Below are 17,378 nucleotides of genomic sequence, written 5' to 3'. Positions count from 1 at the left end.
ATGTTATCTGTGTATAAAAAATCTTATTTAACCTTTTTAACAAATGGGGTATAAGATAAATGGATAGGTGAAAATATCAAAGAGGTGGTAGAGGATACCGAATGGTTTCTTAAGGTCCCGGGTATCCAGGAAATCACTGTGCATGCCTAAATTATGGATATCTTTGGTAGATATAAGCAGAACTTCTAAGGTTTATAAAAGGAACTCAAGATGAATGTAGTAGGAATGGAGTGGGAAGAGTAGTTAGACTTCCCTTGGTGGGGGGGGGGGAGGAGGGAGAGAAAGGGAGTGGGGGTTTGGATGGGAGGGGTTTTGGGGTATTGGACGGAGAGTGGGGGCCCACTGCACCTGGTATTCTCAGGAAGTTACCCGTCCTGATACTGACCAGGCCATGCCTGTTTAGCTTCCGAGATCGGACAAGATCGGGCGTATTCAGGGTAGTATGGCAGTGGGCCAAAGATGGAGGAAAAGAGAGAAAGGAAAAGGAAAGGAGGAGACCACCACTAGTTCTGTACTCTAATAGGTCGGTGCCATATTAGTCTGAAATAGTTTTTCCAAATAAGAGAGTGTGTGGAATTTATTCTGAGTTATAGGCAGCTCTTTTCCTTAAAAATGGCCCACTGCACCTGGTATTCCCAGGAGGTTTCCCTTCCTAATACTGACCAGGCCATATCTGCTTAGCTTCCGAGATTGGACAAGATCGGGCGTATTCAGGGTAGTATGGCCATGGGCCGTTAGTGAAGGAGAAAGATAGGTCACACTCTGCTTATTGTACTTTGCATAGATCAAGACCAAAAATAGTCCGAGAGATATTTCCAGAGAAGAGTGTGTGGTGAATAAGTGGAATGGAAAGAGAAAGGGAAATCATATAATGGAGAGGTGTTAAATATGTATGTCTCAAAAATTGGGAAGATAAATGATCATAGAAGACTCTACACACCGCTCAAATGATTACTAAGTGATAGTGTAGAAAATGTGCTCTCAAAAAATTATGTTGTATATATAGCAAATTCAGTACACACAGGTATATTAAGAGCTCAGGGCTGGCTCACACAGAATTGTAAAGCAAACAATCAATGAAAGCACTGGAGAATGTGCATTGTTATTTGCACCATAAATAAAGGAACAAAACAAAGGAAACATTAAAGAGTGTGCACTGCTGTTTGCTCCATGAATATAGGAGCAGAAATGATGAGTCAAAAGGTATAGGTTTAGAGCTCAAGGCTGGCTCGCAAGAAAATTACTTGAACCTTATAACCTCCTGTTAGGGACTGACATAGCATTAGAGAATATTTAGAGAGATGAATCACAAAATATAGATTTAGAGCTCAGGGCTGGCTCACAGCCTACGAAGCCTACCTAGGTGAAACGTACGTCGAGCGGCGTCCTTTGTTACGTCACCGCGGCAACGCCCAGTCCGGAAGCGGGCGGCCGCGTCTCTCACTGTCAGCGGGTGCACGCCTGGGGGATGCCTGGTTAACACTGGCCGCACAAAGCGTGGTCGCTGTAGTATACTTTTGGATTACCAACTACCAGACTATATATTTTCTCCCCCACAAATAATTTACTCCTGCAGCGGCACTATACAGCTACAGGACTACTGTACAAAGTACTTATTGATTCTACCATCTCCCCGCTCATGCCCCTATGGACATCAATTATCGACTTGCTATTTACTATAATTTATCTCTCTACTGCATGTTCTCTACCAACAGTAGCTTTTGATTGTAAGATATTCTTATATGTTATGTCAGTTCCTAAGGTTTAAGCAATTTTTCTGTGAGCCAGCCCTGAGCTCTAAATCTATATTTTGTGATTCATCTCTCTAAATATTCTCTAATGCTATGTCAGTCCCAAACAGGAGGTTATAAGGTTCAAGTAATTTTCTTGCGAGCCAGCCTTGAGCTCCTTGCAAACCATTGTTCAGTGTCCTCCTGATGGTGGACTCATGAACATTAACAGCTAATGTCAGAAAGGCCTCAAGTTGCTTAGAGGTTACCTTGGATTCCTTTGTGACCTTGTGAACTATTAGATGCCTTGCTCTTGGCGTGATCTTTGTTGATCTGGAATTGCCTCCATTTGTACACAATCTGTATGACCAGCGGCGATTGGGACGCTGGAACCCCGGATCAGATCCCAGGGAGCTGGGTCCCCTGCTCCCCGCATTGGCCGTTCTCCCCCCCCCCCCCCCCACGCATGGCCGCTGCAATCTGAGCTTCTGTAGGTGAACAGAAGCTCACTAAAGCCGAAGCCGCGGTAGGGTCCTTTGTGCGCTGGCCGCACTAAGCTTGTCCGTGCTGCTGCTGAGTGCCACTGCCGAGCTTCGAGTGAGGAGTTTTGCTGGTGAGTTTACTGGGGAGGGGGGAGAGAGCCGCTGGGTGTTTGGGGAGGTGTGTGTGTGTGTGGGGGGTGGTGGTAACAATCTGCTGGGTGAGTGCTTTGGGAGGCGGGGGGGGGCATTATAACAGTGAGTTTATTATAATACCAATGGGTACTCTTAATGTAGCAGGAGATGAACAACAGAGTATTTTTGTTTTTTCCATCAGGATGAATAAATTATAGTAATATATTGTGTTAATATATTACAATAATTTATCCTGTATCTTCATTTGAATAAGATGATGGTAAACAAGAAGTAATTACGTTCCTTGGTTACCTCCTGCTGCAGTACATTAATAGTACCTTGTCCTTACTGGTATATAGACATATACGTGCGCACGGGGGGTGGGGTGTGGGGTATGCCTGGTGCACACAGGCAACCCCTAATGTCCAGCACCCCCCACACGCCACTCCTGCTACAGACGCCGCCGAGACCGTTTTCGATGTGGCTGTGACGTCACACGCAGTCACTCCGAGAGACCTGGAGTAATGTGTAAAAGGGGGCTCTGCCTGGAATAATGCGTTACAAAGGCTTTACCTGGAGTAATGTTTAAAAGGGGCCTCTTCCTGGTGTGATGTACAGGTATATAAGGAGCTCTACCTGGTGCAATGTGTATACCTTGCTCTGCCTGGTGCAATGTGTATAACGTGCTCTGCCTGGTGCAATATGTAAAATGTGCTTTACCTGGTGCAATGTGTATAATGTGCTCTGCCTGGTGCAAAGTGTATACCGTGCCCTACTTGACGCAAAGTGTAGAACGTGCTCTATCTGGCGGAATATGTATAACATGCTCTACTTGGCGCAGTGTGTATAGGAGGTTCTACCTGGTGCAATGTGTATAAGCGGCACCACTGTGTGGTGTAATGTGAATTGGCACTATTATGTGGCCACGCCCCTTCCACACAAAGTCACACCCCTAAAATTTTGCAGTGCACCTATGGCGCGCACTTTCTATTTCTGCATGTAATTAGGCCTTCTAAGCAGTAATCCTGCGCACTTGACAGACTTCACCCCCTCAACAGACCCCCCCTCCCCCATTAGGGCTGCTTCCATAAATTTTCCGCCCTGGTTTTTTTATCCCAATCCGCCCCTGTGTATGACTGTTGATTGTTGGAGTCCAAACTCTGTAGAGATGGCTTTGTAACCTTTTCTAGACTGATGTGTATTAACATATCTTCCTTTTGAGGTACTCGGAAATCTTCTTGGCATGATACACTTCAAACAAACGTGTTGCGCACATCAGACTTTGATAGATTTCTGTTCTTTTAAAAAGACAGGTTATCCACCCATACATGATTGTCATCCCATGGATTAAAAATACCTGACTCTAATTTCATCATCAAAAGATCTGCTGATCTTTAAGGTTTACATATTTTTGCCACTCACAGATATGTGATATTGGATCATTTTTCCTCAATAAAAAAATTAGACCATCTAATTTTTTTTTTTGTCTCGTGTTTGATTTGGTTCTCTTTATCTACTTTTAGGACTTGTGTGAAAATCTGAGGTAGTTTTTGGACAAATTCCACAGGAACATAGAAAATGCTGAATGGTTCACAAACTTTTAAGCAACACTGTATATACACTGCAACCCTATCCTCTTCCATGTTCTGCACCTCCCACCATATACTGCCCCTATATATACACTGCACCCCTATACTCCTCCATATAGTGCCCCCTGTAGAGATCCTGTCATGTGACCAGCGCACAAGATCCCATCGGTCACCATGCTGACGCTGACATCCAAACCGAACAATTGCCCGACAGTCAGCATGCCGACTAACAGGAACTATTCCCACTCGTGGGTGTCCACAACACCCATAGAGTGGAAATAAAACCTGTGGGTCAAGGGCCTCTGTTGCACTGCCCCCCCACCCTCCGCCATTCCACGGCCGGGGGTCGGTATACTGACCTCCAGGATCCCGACCGCCGGGATATCAGCCTCAACCCCCTCCTGTATACATGGCACTCCCCCCTCCTCCATATTCTGCTCTTGCCATATACCGCATACTCTGCACCCCCTCCACATACTAGACTGCAACCCCAGGTTACTTGCCATCCTGAGACTTGGCAACAAGTAACAGTAGTACCCAGGAAATGGATGCAGGAACCACCAAACAGTCCCCCAGGCCAGTAGTGTAACTACCATAGGTGCAGGGATGCAGCTGCTATGGGACCTGAGCTGCATAGATTTAGCTGCCAGGTTCAAGGGAAGGGACACTCCATGGACTGGGCCTCCAGCTAACAACACACACAACACAAGCACCAGGACTGAACACTAGAGGCTGAATTGACACTATAGTGTACAGAACTCATGCCCAGTGAGTGGTACCCAGGAGTATGGGATCACCGCTTGCCACGAGCACCAGGAAAGGGAGGGATGGTTGCACAGGAAACTCCTAAGAACAAGCAGACTGATGACTATGAGCAGAGAGGCTACAAAAGAAGGAGTTGGTGTGTGATATGGTTTGCTGCACATTTATATGTAGCAGTTTCTAATCTGTTGGCCGAACAAGAAGTACTACTCCTTTCACTAGGAAAATAAGTATGGACTCTAAATTCAAGTGGGCTAAAGGACCATGCCATTCCCTTTTACCGTCCCTCCAGCAGCTTAGCCCTAACTGTCCCCTCCCCACAGCCTAATATTCACTCCCTGCAGCCGAACCCCACCTTCCCTGCAGCCCAATCCTAATTGTACCCTCTCTGCTGCCTAACCCTAACCGTCCCCTCCTGCAGCCTACCCAACCTCTCCCCACAGCCTAACCCTAGCAGTCCCCCCACTACCTAACCCCCCCTTCCTGCAGCCTATACCTAACCCTCCAACCTCACAGCCTATCCCTAACCCTCCTTGCAACTTAACCCAACTCTCCCCTACTCAACCCAGAGCCTAATCCTAACTGTCACCTCCCTGCATCCCAACCCTAACCATACCCTCTCCCACAGCCTAATCCTAATTGTACCCTCCCTGCATCCTAACCCTAACTGTTCTAGCTCCCGCAGCCTAACCCAAACCATACCCTCCCTGCAGTCTAACCCTAACCACTCACCCCTTGCAACCTAACCCTAACGCCCCCCCCCGGCAATCTAACCCTATTTGTTGATTGATTGATTGATTGATTGATTGATTATGTATTTATTAACAGTTTCTTATATAGCACAGCATATTCTGTGCTATATTACACTTAGAACAACAGTTACAGAACAAACCCTGGCAAAGACAGACAGAGGTAGGAATGCCCTGCTTGCAAGCTTACAATCTATAGGGATATAGGCATTGATAAACAAGGATAGATGCTACCTGTTGCATAATGGTCCACCAGATTGCTAGGTTCTTAATGGGTTGTATGATATGATCACCCAGCAATGTTGGAAGACAAAATATGTGATGTTATGTGGACTGTACAGAGAGGATGTAATTGGATAGGGAGGCATTGAAGGTTATGTGATTGGGTCTGGAATTTGGTAGGCTTCTCTGAAGAGATGAGTTTTCAGGGACGGCTTAAAGGTTTGGAGACTAGAGGAGAGTCTTATTGTGTGTGGGAAGGCATTCCGCAGAGTCGGTGAAGCCCGGATAAAGTCCTGTAATTTTGAGTGGGAACAAGTAATACGAGTGGATGAGAGATGCAGATCTTGTGCAGAGCGGAGAGGTCTGGTAGGGAGATATTTTGAGATGAGTGAGGAGATGTATGATGGTACAGTTTGGTTATTAGCCTTGTATGTAAGTAAAAATATTTTATATTTAACACAGTAGAACACCGGTAACCAATGGAGGGACTGACAGAGCGGATCAGCAGACGAAGAATGTCTAGCGAGGAAGATTAGCGTCACAGCTGCATTTAAAATGTATTGTAGTGGTGAGAACCTATGTTTGGGAAGACCAGTAAGGAGACTATTACAATAATCAATACGGGAGATGATGAGTGCATGGATTAGAGTTTTTGCAGTGTCTTGTGTAAGATAAGGGCATATTTTGGATATGTTTTTTAGGTGCATGTAACATGATTTAGAGACAGATTGAATGTGTGGAACAAAGGACAGTTCAGAGTCAAGGGTGACACCTAGGCAGCGAGATTGTGGGGTAGGATGGATTGTTGCATTGTCAACAGTTATGGAGATATCAGGTTAGTAACTACTCCTGGCTGGTGGGAAAATAATTCTGTTTTGGAAATGTTGAGTTTGAGGTGGCAAGATGACATCCAAGATGAAATGGCAGACAGTTATTCAGTGACACGAGCCAATACAGATGGTGATAAATCTGGGGAGGATAGGTAGATTTGAGTATCATCAGTGTACAAACGAAACTGAAATCCGAAGGCTGATTGTCACAACTGAGGGCCTGAGCTGACGGAAGGCAGCCTCAGTTGTAGGGGCTGAGATGTACCGGAACCTGGGAGGTTGTATCAGACCCCTGGACATGTAAGTAACATGAAGAGAAACCGCCCGAAGGCGTGACCACGACAACTTGAGTAAAAGTCAATGATATTTATTTATGACAAACTCCATGCATCACAGTAGCAGTAAAAAGTAACATAAAATCAGCAGAGAAATAATAATACAGTTCCTGGGTACTACAGGGTGGCAGGGGCCACAGAGCTCTGGTGGTATGAGACAGTTCTTATTATCTGCAAGTTGGAAAGTCCTTACCAGGCTCAACTGTAGCAATGAGGAAAGCCCAGGGTCGTACCAGCTGGTGTTCCAGGGAAAGCTGGACTGCTGTAGATAAAATGCTGCTGTGGGTACTGGTTAGAACCAGACAGGTGTTGGCACGGAGTGGATACTGGCTGGAACCAGTTAAATAATAAATAAAGCTTGAGAGCGATGCAATGTAGATGAAATGTAGAATTTGAGAGCGGAGAAATAATAATACCGGTGGAGAGTGGTAAACTGCAGAAAGGACACCGGCCCTTTAAGAGAAGCTGTACACTGCTGGAAGCTGAGCTGGAAGCAGGTGATGTTGTAGCTGGAAACAGGTGAGTCCAGAATGGATCGGAGAGTCAGGCTACACCGCAGATGGAATGCTGGTGCGGGTCTCTATAGCAGAAGTCTGGAGACAGGAGCTGGAACCTGAAAGACATTCACAGAAGAGAGACAAACTGGAACTAGGTTTGACAACCAAAGCACTGACGACGGATTGGTAGGAATGATCAGCTGACAGAATCCAAGATGGCTGCGCCCATGCAGACACTTGGAGGGAAGTTTGGATAGTAATCCATGTGGTCTGGAAAACAGTAATGGCGGCGCCGGCCACCGGAGACAGGAGACGCCAGGCTGACAGATGCACATCCGACCACGCGGACACAGCGGAGGCCGCGGCTGACGTAATCGCCACTCTGAATGCAGAAGCTCAGGGACGGCGGCGGAGGCCGCGGGAGACGCCATGCCAGATGTATAAGGCGTTACTGTGACTGCGTCCAGAGAGACAGGAGAGGATGCGGGAATGTGCACATCAGGATAACAGATGGGATCCGGTCCTGGAGCGCTGAGCCAGCCTTAGGAGGCATCTGATAGGTAAGAAATGGCGTCCAGATACCCGGATCGTGACAGCACCCCCCCCTTTAGGAGTGGCCCCAGGACACTTCTTTGGCTTTTGAGGAAACTTGGAATGGAATCTCCGGACCAAGGCAGGAGCATGGACATCAGAAGCATTGGTCCATGAACGTTCCTCAGGGCCATAACCCTTCCAGTCAATAAGATACTGAAGTTGACCGTAACGGTGACGTGAGTCCAGGATCTTGGCTACTTCATAATCAACGCCTCGTTGAGTTTGGACTTTCGGAGTTGGAGGAAGTGAGGAATGAAACCGATTCAAGATTAGCGGTTTCAACAGGGAAACATGGAATGTCCTGGGTATCTTTAAGAAGGGAGGCAACTGTAGTCTGTAAGCAACAGGATTGATGACTTGATCAATTTTAAAAGGACCGATGTAGCGAGGTGCAAACTTCATACTGGGAACTCTTAACCTCAAATTCTTCGTGGATAACCATACCCGATCACCCACCTTGAGAGCAGGAACTGCTCGACGCTTCTTATCCGCAAACTTCTTGTACCTGAACGATGCCTTGAGCAGAGCTGATCGTACGCTCTTCCAGATATTGGCAAACTGATGCAAGGTGATATCCACTGCGCGAACAGAAGTTGCTGGAAGCGGTTGGAACTCAGGGACTTTAGGGTGGAATCCAAAGTTGGTGAAGAATGGTGTTGAAGAAGATGAAGAATGATACTGGTTGTTATGACAGAACTCGGCCCAGGGAAGTAATTGAACCCAGTCATCTTGAGAGGAGGACACATAGATGCGGAGGAAGGACTCCAAGTCCTGATTCACCCTCTCAGTTTGACCATTGGTCTGAGGATGGTAAGCCGTGGAAAACTTTAGCTTGACTTGGAGGGCTTGACATAAACTTCGCCAGAATTTGGCTGTGAATTGAACTCCTCGATCTGAGATAATTTCTTCTGGAAGACCGTGGAGTCGAAAGATCTCTTGTATGAATACTTGAGCCAACTTGGAAGCTGACGGAAGACCGGTGAGAGGAATGAAGTGTGCCATCTTGGTGAACCGGTCAACTACCACCCAGATGGTATTAAACTTGTTGCACATGGGCAAATCTGTAATAAAATCCATCGACAAATGGGTCCATGGTCGACGGGGAACAGATAGTGGAACCAGTTGCCCCGCAGGCGACTGGCGGGATACTTTATGTTGAGCACACTTTGGGCAAGATGCAATAAACTCCAAAACGTCCTTTTTCAGAGTTGGCCACCAATAGGACCTAGAGATAAACTCCAGGGTTTTTTGGATACCTGTATGTCCGGCAAAGCGGGAAGCATGGGCCCAATGCATGAGCTTCTTCCTTAGTGTCGGCTTCACAAAACTTTTCCCTGATGGGGGCATAGAGTCCATCCCTACCGTGGAGAATGCCAACGGACTTATAATAGGATGCTTGTCTGAAGACTCTGACTCATTTTCTTGCTCCCATGAGCGGGAAAGGGCATCGGCCTTGCGATTCTGAGAGCCCGGACAGAACTGGAGTTTAAAGTCGAACCTGAAAAAGAAAAGTGCCCATCTGGCCTGACGAGGGTTGAGACATTGTGCGCCTTTCAGATATAGAAGGTTCTTGTGGTCTGTAAGGATGGTGATTGAATGAGAAGCTCCCTCCAACAGATATCTCCACTCCTCTAGAGCGAGCTTGATGGCTAGCAACTCCTGGTCGCCAATGGCATAGTTGCGCTCCGCTGGGGAGAACTTCCGTGAGAAGAAACTGCAAGGATGTAAATGGCCATCTTTAGCCCTCTGAGATAACACCGCTCCTACTCCAACGGAGGAGGCATCCACCTCTAGGATGAAAGGAGAGTCGATGTCAGGCTGTTTCAGGACAGGCGCAGAGATGAACCTCTGTTTTAAAAGATGAAAAGCTTGCATGGCTTCTTCAGACCACTTGGACGGGTTAGCACCCTTCTTGGTGAAAGCAGTAATAGGCGCCACAATGGTGGAAAAGTCTCGTATAAACTTTCGGTAATAATTGGCGAACCCTAAGAACCTCTGGACCCCTTTGAGGGTTAAGGGTACCGGCCAATTCTGGATTGCTTGTAGTTTCTCAGGATCCATCTCTAGTCCGGAACCGGACACAATGTACCCTAGAAACGGAATGGACTTGACTTCAAAGACGCATTTCTCTAATTTGCAATAGAGATGATTGACACGGAGACGGGACAGAACCTCCTTTACCCAAAAACGATGTTCCTCTAAATTGTTGGCAAAAATGAGGATATCATCTAGATAGACCACGACATGACGGTATAGAATGTCTCTGAAGATCTCATTGACGAAATGCTGGAAGACAGCTGGAGCATTGCTCAATCCGAAGGGCATGACGAGGTACTCATAATGTCCGTCACTGGTGTTAAATGCGGTCTTCCACTCGTCACCCTCACGGATCCGGATGAGATTGTATGCACCTCTCAAGTCCAGCTTTGTAAAGATGGTAGCTCCGCTAACTCTGTCAAAGAGCTCAGTAATCAGGGGTAAAGGATAGCGGTTCTTGATGGTAATGTCGTTCAAACCTCTGTAGTCGATGCACGGCCGCAGACCACCATCTTTCTTTTTTACAAAAAAGAAGCCTGCGCCGGCTGGAGAAGAAGAAGGTCGAATGAACCCCTTTGCTAGGTTCTCTTTAATGTATTCCTCCATAGAATGCGTCTCGGGCAGAGACAACGGATAAGTTCGGCCTCGAGGTGGAACCTTCCCTGGAACGAGATCAATCAGGCAGTCCCATTCTCTATGAGGAGGAAGGATATCAGCAGAAGCTTTACTGAACACATCCGTGAAATCTTGATATGGAGGAGGTGGAACATCAGACGACCTGGGGGAGGAAGAACAGACAGGCAACACTTTAAACAAACATGTCTCAGCACAGGAGGGACCCCATGCCAGGATTTGCGTAGTCGTCCAATCAATTGTAGGATTGTGAAGACGGAGCCATGGAAGGCCCAGGACCACAGGATGTGTGGCTCTTGGAATCACTAAAAGTGAAATAAGTTCGGAATGAAGAACTCCCACTCTCAGACGAACTGGTAGAGTCCTTAGAGCAATAACTGTATCAAAAATTTTACTGCCATCCACGGCAGTTAAGGAAAAGGAGGAAGGAAGTCTCTCGGTGGGTAGGGACCACCGTTTAACATAGGCTTCGGTAATAAAGTTCCCAGCTGCTCCGGAATCCAGGAGGGCAATGACGTTCTGATAACGTTGAGCAACTTGAAGCGAGACTGGGAGATTACAATCTTGAGGAGATGGAGAGGAGATCATTACTCCTAGCCGGCCCTCTCCTTGGCGAGCTAGGATTTGAAGTTTCCCGGACGTTTGGGACAGGCATGAATAGTGTGAGACGGGGCTGCACAATACAGACAGAGAGACTCAGAGAGACGTCTTCGGCGCTCAGCAGGAGTTAAACGGGAACGGCCAATTTGCATGGGTTCATCTTTGGTTGGTGACAGTTGGCGAGGAGGAGGAGCAGAAGATTTTGGAGCAGATGATCTTCCACGCTCAGTTGCTCTCTCTCTGAAACGTAAGTCAACTTTTGTACAAAGTGAGATTAGCTCATCTAACTTGGAGGGTAAGTCTCTGGTAGCTAACTCATCTTTAATACGCTCGGATAAACCATGCCAGAATGCAGCATACAGGGCCTCGTCGTTCCATGCCAGTTCAGATGCCAGGATCTGGAACTGTATAAGATATTGTCCTACAGTATGTGATCCCTGGCGTAAACGGAGAATCTCAGACGAAGCTGAAGTTACCCGGCCTGGCTCGTCGAAGATGCGCCTGAATGTTGACACGAATGCAGTGTAAGAAGATAGCAGGGTGTCGGACCTCTCCCATAACGGTGATGCCCAGTCAAGGGCTGAGCCACTGAGAAGAGAGATGATGTAGGCAATTTTTGTACGGTCACTGGGAAAATTGCCAGGTTGTAGCTCAAACTGAATCTCACACTGGTTGAGAAATCCCCTGCAGAATCTTGGAGATCCGTCAAATTTTGCTGGCGTTGGAAGATGAAGACGTGGAGCAGAAACGGGTAAGGTGGGTGGGGTTATAGTTGGAGTCACTGTGGTTGACGCCCCAGATGCGCCTGATCCACGGAGAGTTGTCTGAATCCCATCCAGCCGAGTAGAGAGATCCTGGAGACAGCGGATGATGTGGCCCTGTGCAGCCTCCTGATGTTCAAGTCGGGCTGCCAGTTCTTGCATCGGCCTGGCCGCTTGATCCTGGTCTCCGGCTGGATTCATTTGGTCAGTGCTTACTGTCACAACTGAGGGCCTGAGCTGACGGAAGGCAGCCTCAGTTGTAGGGGCTGAGATGTACCGGAACCTGGGAGGTTGTATCAGACCCCTGGACATGTAAGTAACATGAAGAGAAACCGCCCGAAGGCGTGACCACGACAACTTGAGTAAAAGTCAATGATATTTATTTATGACAAACTCCATGCATCACAGTAGCAGTAAAAAGTAACATAAAAATCAGCAGAGAAATAATAATACAGTTCCTGGGTACTACAGGGTGGCAGGGGCCACAGAGCTCTGGTGGTATGAGACAGTTCTTATTATCTGCAAGTTGGAAAGTCCTTACCAGGCTCAACTGTAGCAATGAGGAAAGCCCAGGGTCGTACCAGCTGGTGTTCCAGGGAAAGCTGGACTGCTGTAGATAAAATGCTGCTGTGGGTACTGGTTAGAACCAGACAGGTGTTGGCACGGAGTGGATACTGGCTGGAACCAGTTAAATAATAAATAAAGCTTGAGAGCGATGCAATGTAGATGAAATGTAGAATTTGAGAGCGGAGAAATAATAATACCGGTGGAGAGTGGTAAACTGCAGAAAGGACACCGGCCCTTTAAGAGAAGCTGTACACTGCTGGAAGCTGAGCTTGAAGCAGGTGATGTTGTAGCTGGAAACAGGTGAGTCCAGAATGGATCGGAGAGTCAGGCTACACCGCAGATGGAATGCTGGTGCGGGTCTCTATAGCAGAAGTCTGGAGACAGGAGCTGGAACCTGAAAGACATTCACAGAAGAGAGACAAACTGGAACTAGGTTTGACAACCAAAGCACTGACGACGGATTGGTAGGAATGATCAGCTGACAGAATCCAAGATGGCTGCGCCCATGCAGACACTTGGAGGGAAGTTTGGATTGTAATCCATGTGGTCTGGAAAACAGTAATGGCGGCGCCGGCCACCGGAGACAGGAGACGCCAGGCTGACAGATGCACATCCGACCACGCGGACACAGCGGAGGCCGCGGCTGACGTAATCGCCACTCTGAATGCAGAAGCTCAGGGACGGCGGCGGAGGCCGCGGGAGACACCATGCCAGATGTATAAGGCGTTACTGTGACTGCGTCCAGAGAGACAGGAGAGGATGCGGGAATGTGCACATCAGGATAACAGATGGGATCCGGTCCTGGAGCGCTGAGCCAGCCTTAGGAGGCATCTGATAGGTAAGAAATGGCGTCCAGATACCCGGATCGTGACACTGATTAGTTTACCAAGAGATGAGGTATAGACTAAAAACAGCAGAGGTAGAGAAGAAGAGCTAGAATCAGAGAAGTGGACACTGAAAGAGCGATTAGATAGGATGAGAACCAAGTAAGGGCTGTGTCCTGAAGACCTAGGGATTGTAGTGTTTGTATGAGAAGAGAGTGGTCAAAAGCAGCAGAGAGATCTAGACGAATAAGAAGTGTGCAGTGACTAGATCATTCACTACTTTGGTCAGTGCTGTCTCTGTGGAGTGTTGGGACACAAAAGCCTGACTGAAGTGGGTCCAATAGGTTGTGGGAGTTAAGAAAGTGTGTAAGGCAAGTGTAGGCAAGTCTCTCAAATAGCTTGGAGGGACATGGTAGCTGAGAAATGGGACGGTAGTTACAGAGTGTGTTTGGGTAAGAGTTGTGTGTTTTTTAGAATGGGAGTAATCACTGCATGTATAAACAGATAAGGAAAGATACCAGTAGAGAGAGAGAGAGATGACAGATTTTAGTTAAGGTTGGGATAAGCACAGGAGACAAAGTTTTACTGACTTGTGAGGGTATAGGATCAAGAGAAGATGTAGTGGAGTAGGAGGATGAAAAGAGTGTTGCTACTTCATCTTCACTTGTGGGATCAAATGAAGAGTAAGTGCCAGAGGGTACAGGTAGGGAATTGAGCAGGTCACTGGCTGAGTTAGAGCATACCATTTAATCTCAGATTTTATCAATCTTATCCTTGAAGTAGGAAGTAAGTTCTTGTGCTCTGATAGTAGCTAGTGAGGGAGGGTAAAGAAGTGATTTAAATGTATTAAAAAGTCGCTTGGGGTTGGTGGCATGATAAGAGATGAGAGATTTGAAATATGTTTGGTTGCCAGTGTCCAGGGTCTGACGATAGGAGTGGAAGGTGGTCTTATATGTGAGAAAGTCACTTGGATTCTGAGATTTACACCACTGACGTTCTACTTTAAGTGACAGTTTTTGTAAGTGTCTTGTTGATTTAGAGTGCCATGGTTGGCATCTAAGCCTACGTGGAGTGTGATGGGTAGCTGGAGCCACTTCATCAAAAGCACTCTCTAGGGTCTGGTGCAGGTGGGATACTGCAGTGTCAGGTGTGGTAAATGTAGAGATTGGTGAGAGGAGTTATTGCAGAGAAGTGGAAAGTTGTTGAAAATTTATATTGTTAGTATTTCTGCGGGTTAGAGGAGGCTTGCTTGGTTTTAGTGTCATAGAATTTAGAGTAATAGAAGAGATTGTGAAGGTGATCAGGTTGTGATCAGAGAGAGGGAAATGAGTGTTAATGAATTCGAAAACTGAGCAGAGCCTGGTGAACACAAGATCAAGGCAGTGGCCCTCCTTGTGAGTAGAGGAGTCGGACCATTGGGTGAGGCCAAGAGAGGAGGTTAGAGGAGTTTGGAGGCATGAACAGATTGTGGACTGTCATGAGCTATATTGAAATCACCCATAATGATGGTGGAGATATCAGAGAATAAGAAGTGTGGGAGCCAGGCAGAAAAATCTTCTAGAAATTTTTGTTTGGGTTGCCCAGGAGGGCAATAGATAGCTGCAACACGCAGAGAAAAGGGGGTGAAAATCCTGATAGAGTGAACTTGAAATGATGTGAATGCGAGTGATGGAACCTGAGGTAGAACAGTGTATGTGAAAAATTGGGACAGTAAGATTACAACCCCACCACCTTTACTATTATTAGGCCTGGATGTGTGTGTGAAGTGGAAACCACCGTGTGACAGTGCTGCAGGGGAGGCCGTGTCTGATTGTGTGAGCCATGTTTCTGTTATGACCAGCAGATTAAAGTAGTGAGATATGAAGAGGTCATGGATGGATGTTAATTTGTTACAAACTGAGCGTGCATTCAATAAGGCACATTTTAGTGACTTGGAGGGGGATCGGAGACACGTGATATTTATGAGATTAGATTGATTTCTATGTTTAGAGACAGCTGAGTGTGAGTGGGACAGATGGTTGGGGCCTGGATTTGGTGATATGTCACCAGCTATGGTGATGCATACAAGTTTAGGGGAGCCCTTTCAAGATTTTGCTATGGGGCCCACAAAGTTCTAGTTACCCCCCCCCCCCCCCATGCCCACAGTGCTTAAGAGTGGAGGCAAAGGAGACATATGTGGCCACTTATCGGCGGGGGGAGAAGGTGAATCAGTCCAGCAGGAAGGGCAAGACCCTGTGTGGGGTGAGCAGTGCAGAAACTGGGAGGATTAGTGCTTGATGCTGGGGTTGCAGATGATACGGGTGAGGCGGAGGCAGATAACCAGCTCAGCTGCTTTATATGTACTAAATGCAGGTGGAGGTGTGGGGTCCTGTGCTCACCCCTCCCACACCCAGCACAGGCCATGCCCAGACCCCTCCGGCCAGCTGCTGGTGGCCACTGGTGTCCTCTACCCTTCTGTGAAATTTCCTGCATCACGCTGATGTTAATTATCCAGGATAATCATGCAGAAACTATATGTATATGTGTGTGTGTGTGTGTGTGTGTGTGTGTGTGTGTGTGTGTGTGTGTGTGTATATATATATATATATATATTACGTGAAGTGATTCAGGCGGCACTCAACAGTCTGATATTGTCACGATCCGGGTATCTGGACGCCATTTCTTACCCATCAGATGCCTCCTAATGCTGGCTCAGCGCTCCAGGACCGGATCCCATCTGTTATCCTGATGTGTACATTCCTGTATCCTCTCCTGTCACTCTGGGACGCTGTCACAGTAAACGCCATATTACACCTGGCATGGCGTCTCCCGCGGCCTCCGCCGCCGTCCCTGAACTTCTGCATGCAGAGTGTCTGAGTGGCGATTACGTCAGCCGCGGCCTCCGCTGTGTCCGCGTGGTTGGATGTGCATCTGTCAGCCTGGCGCCTCCTGTCTCCGGTGGCCGGCGCCGCCATTACTGTTTTCATTACCACATGGATTACAAACCAAACTTCCCTCCAAGTGTCTGCATGGGCGCAGCCATCTTGGATTCTGTCAGCTGATCATTTCCACCAATCTGTTCTCAGTATTGATAATCTGCATAATTGCCTAGCCAATCCCTTCCTTGCTGCAGGTATAAATACACTGTGCCTGAGCAAGGAAGGCGCCAGTGCTTTGGTTGTCAAACCTAGTTCCTGTTTGTCTCTCTCCTGTGATTGTCTTCCAGGTTCCAGCTCCTGTCTCAAGACTTCCTCCATAGAGACCCGCACCAGCATTCCACCTGCGGTGTAGCCTGACTCTCCAATCCATTGTGGATTCATCTGTTTCCAGCTACAACATTACCTGCTTCCAGCTCAGCTTCCAGCAGAGTACAGCTTCCCTTAAAGGGCCGGTGTCCTTTCTACACTTTACCACTCTCCACCGGTATTATTATTTCTCCGCTCTCAAGTTCTACATTTCAGTTCATATTTCATCGCTCCCAAGTTCATTTATTATTTAACTGGTTCCAGCCAGTATCCACTCCGTGCTAACAACAGTCTGGTTCCAGCCAGTATCCACAGCAGCTGTTTTATCTTCAGCAACCCAGCTTTTCCTGGAACACCAGCTGGCACAATCCTGGGTTATCTCCATTGCTACAGTCGGGCCTGGTAAGGACTTTCCATCTAGAAGATCATAAGAACTATCTCACACTACCAGTGCCCTGTGGCTCCTGCCATCCTGTAGTACCCAGGAACTGTATTTATTCTTTGCTGACTTTTACGTTTTCTTTTACTGCTGCTGTGTTGCGGAGTTGTCATAATAAACATCATTGACTTTTATCCAAGTTGTCGTGGTCACGCCTTCGGGCAGTTATTATTCATGTTACTTACATGTCCAGGGGTCTGATACAACCTCCCAGGTTCCGGTACATCTCAGCCCCTACAACTGAGGCTGCCTCCCGTCAGCTCAGGCCCTCAGTTGTGACAGTAAGCACTGACCTAATGAATCCAGCCGGAGACCAGGATCAAGCGGCCAGGCCGATGCAAGAACTGGCAGCCCGACTAGAACATCAGGAG

The 17,378-nt window shown here is 47.4% G+C and overlaps 2 pseudogenes; both read right to left on the bottom strand.

Annotated features, from left to right (window-relative positions):
- Nucleotides 1-336: 336 nt before the first annotated feature.
- On the bottom strand, nt 337-454 carry LOC134896983 (5S ribosomal RNA; annotated as a pseudogene).
- Nucleotides 455-614: 160 nt separating this feature from the next.
- LOC134898026 (5S ribosomal RNA) lies at nt 615-732 on the bottom strand (annotated as a pseudogene).
- Nucleotides 733-17,378: the final 16,646 nt, after the last annotated feature.

Source organism: Pseudophryne corroboree, chromosome 3, assembly GCF_028390025.1.
Source record: "Pseudophryne corroboree isolate aPseCor3 chromosome 3, aPseCor3.hap2, whole genome shotgun sequence".
Classification (NCBI taxonomy): Eukaryota; Metazoa; Chordata; class Amphibia; order Anura; family Myobatrachidae; genus Pseudophryne; species Pseudophryne corroboree.
The sequence above is the reverse complement of the archived record's forward strand: the minus strand, read 5'-3'. Positions and strand labels throughout refer to the sequence as shown.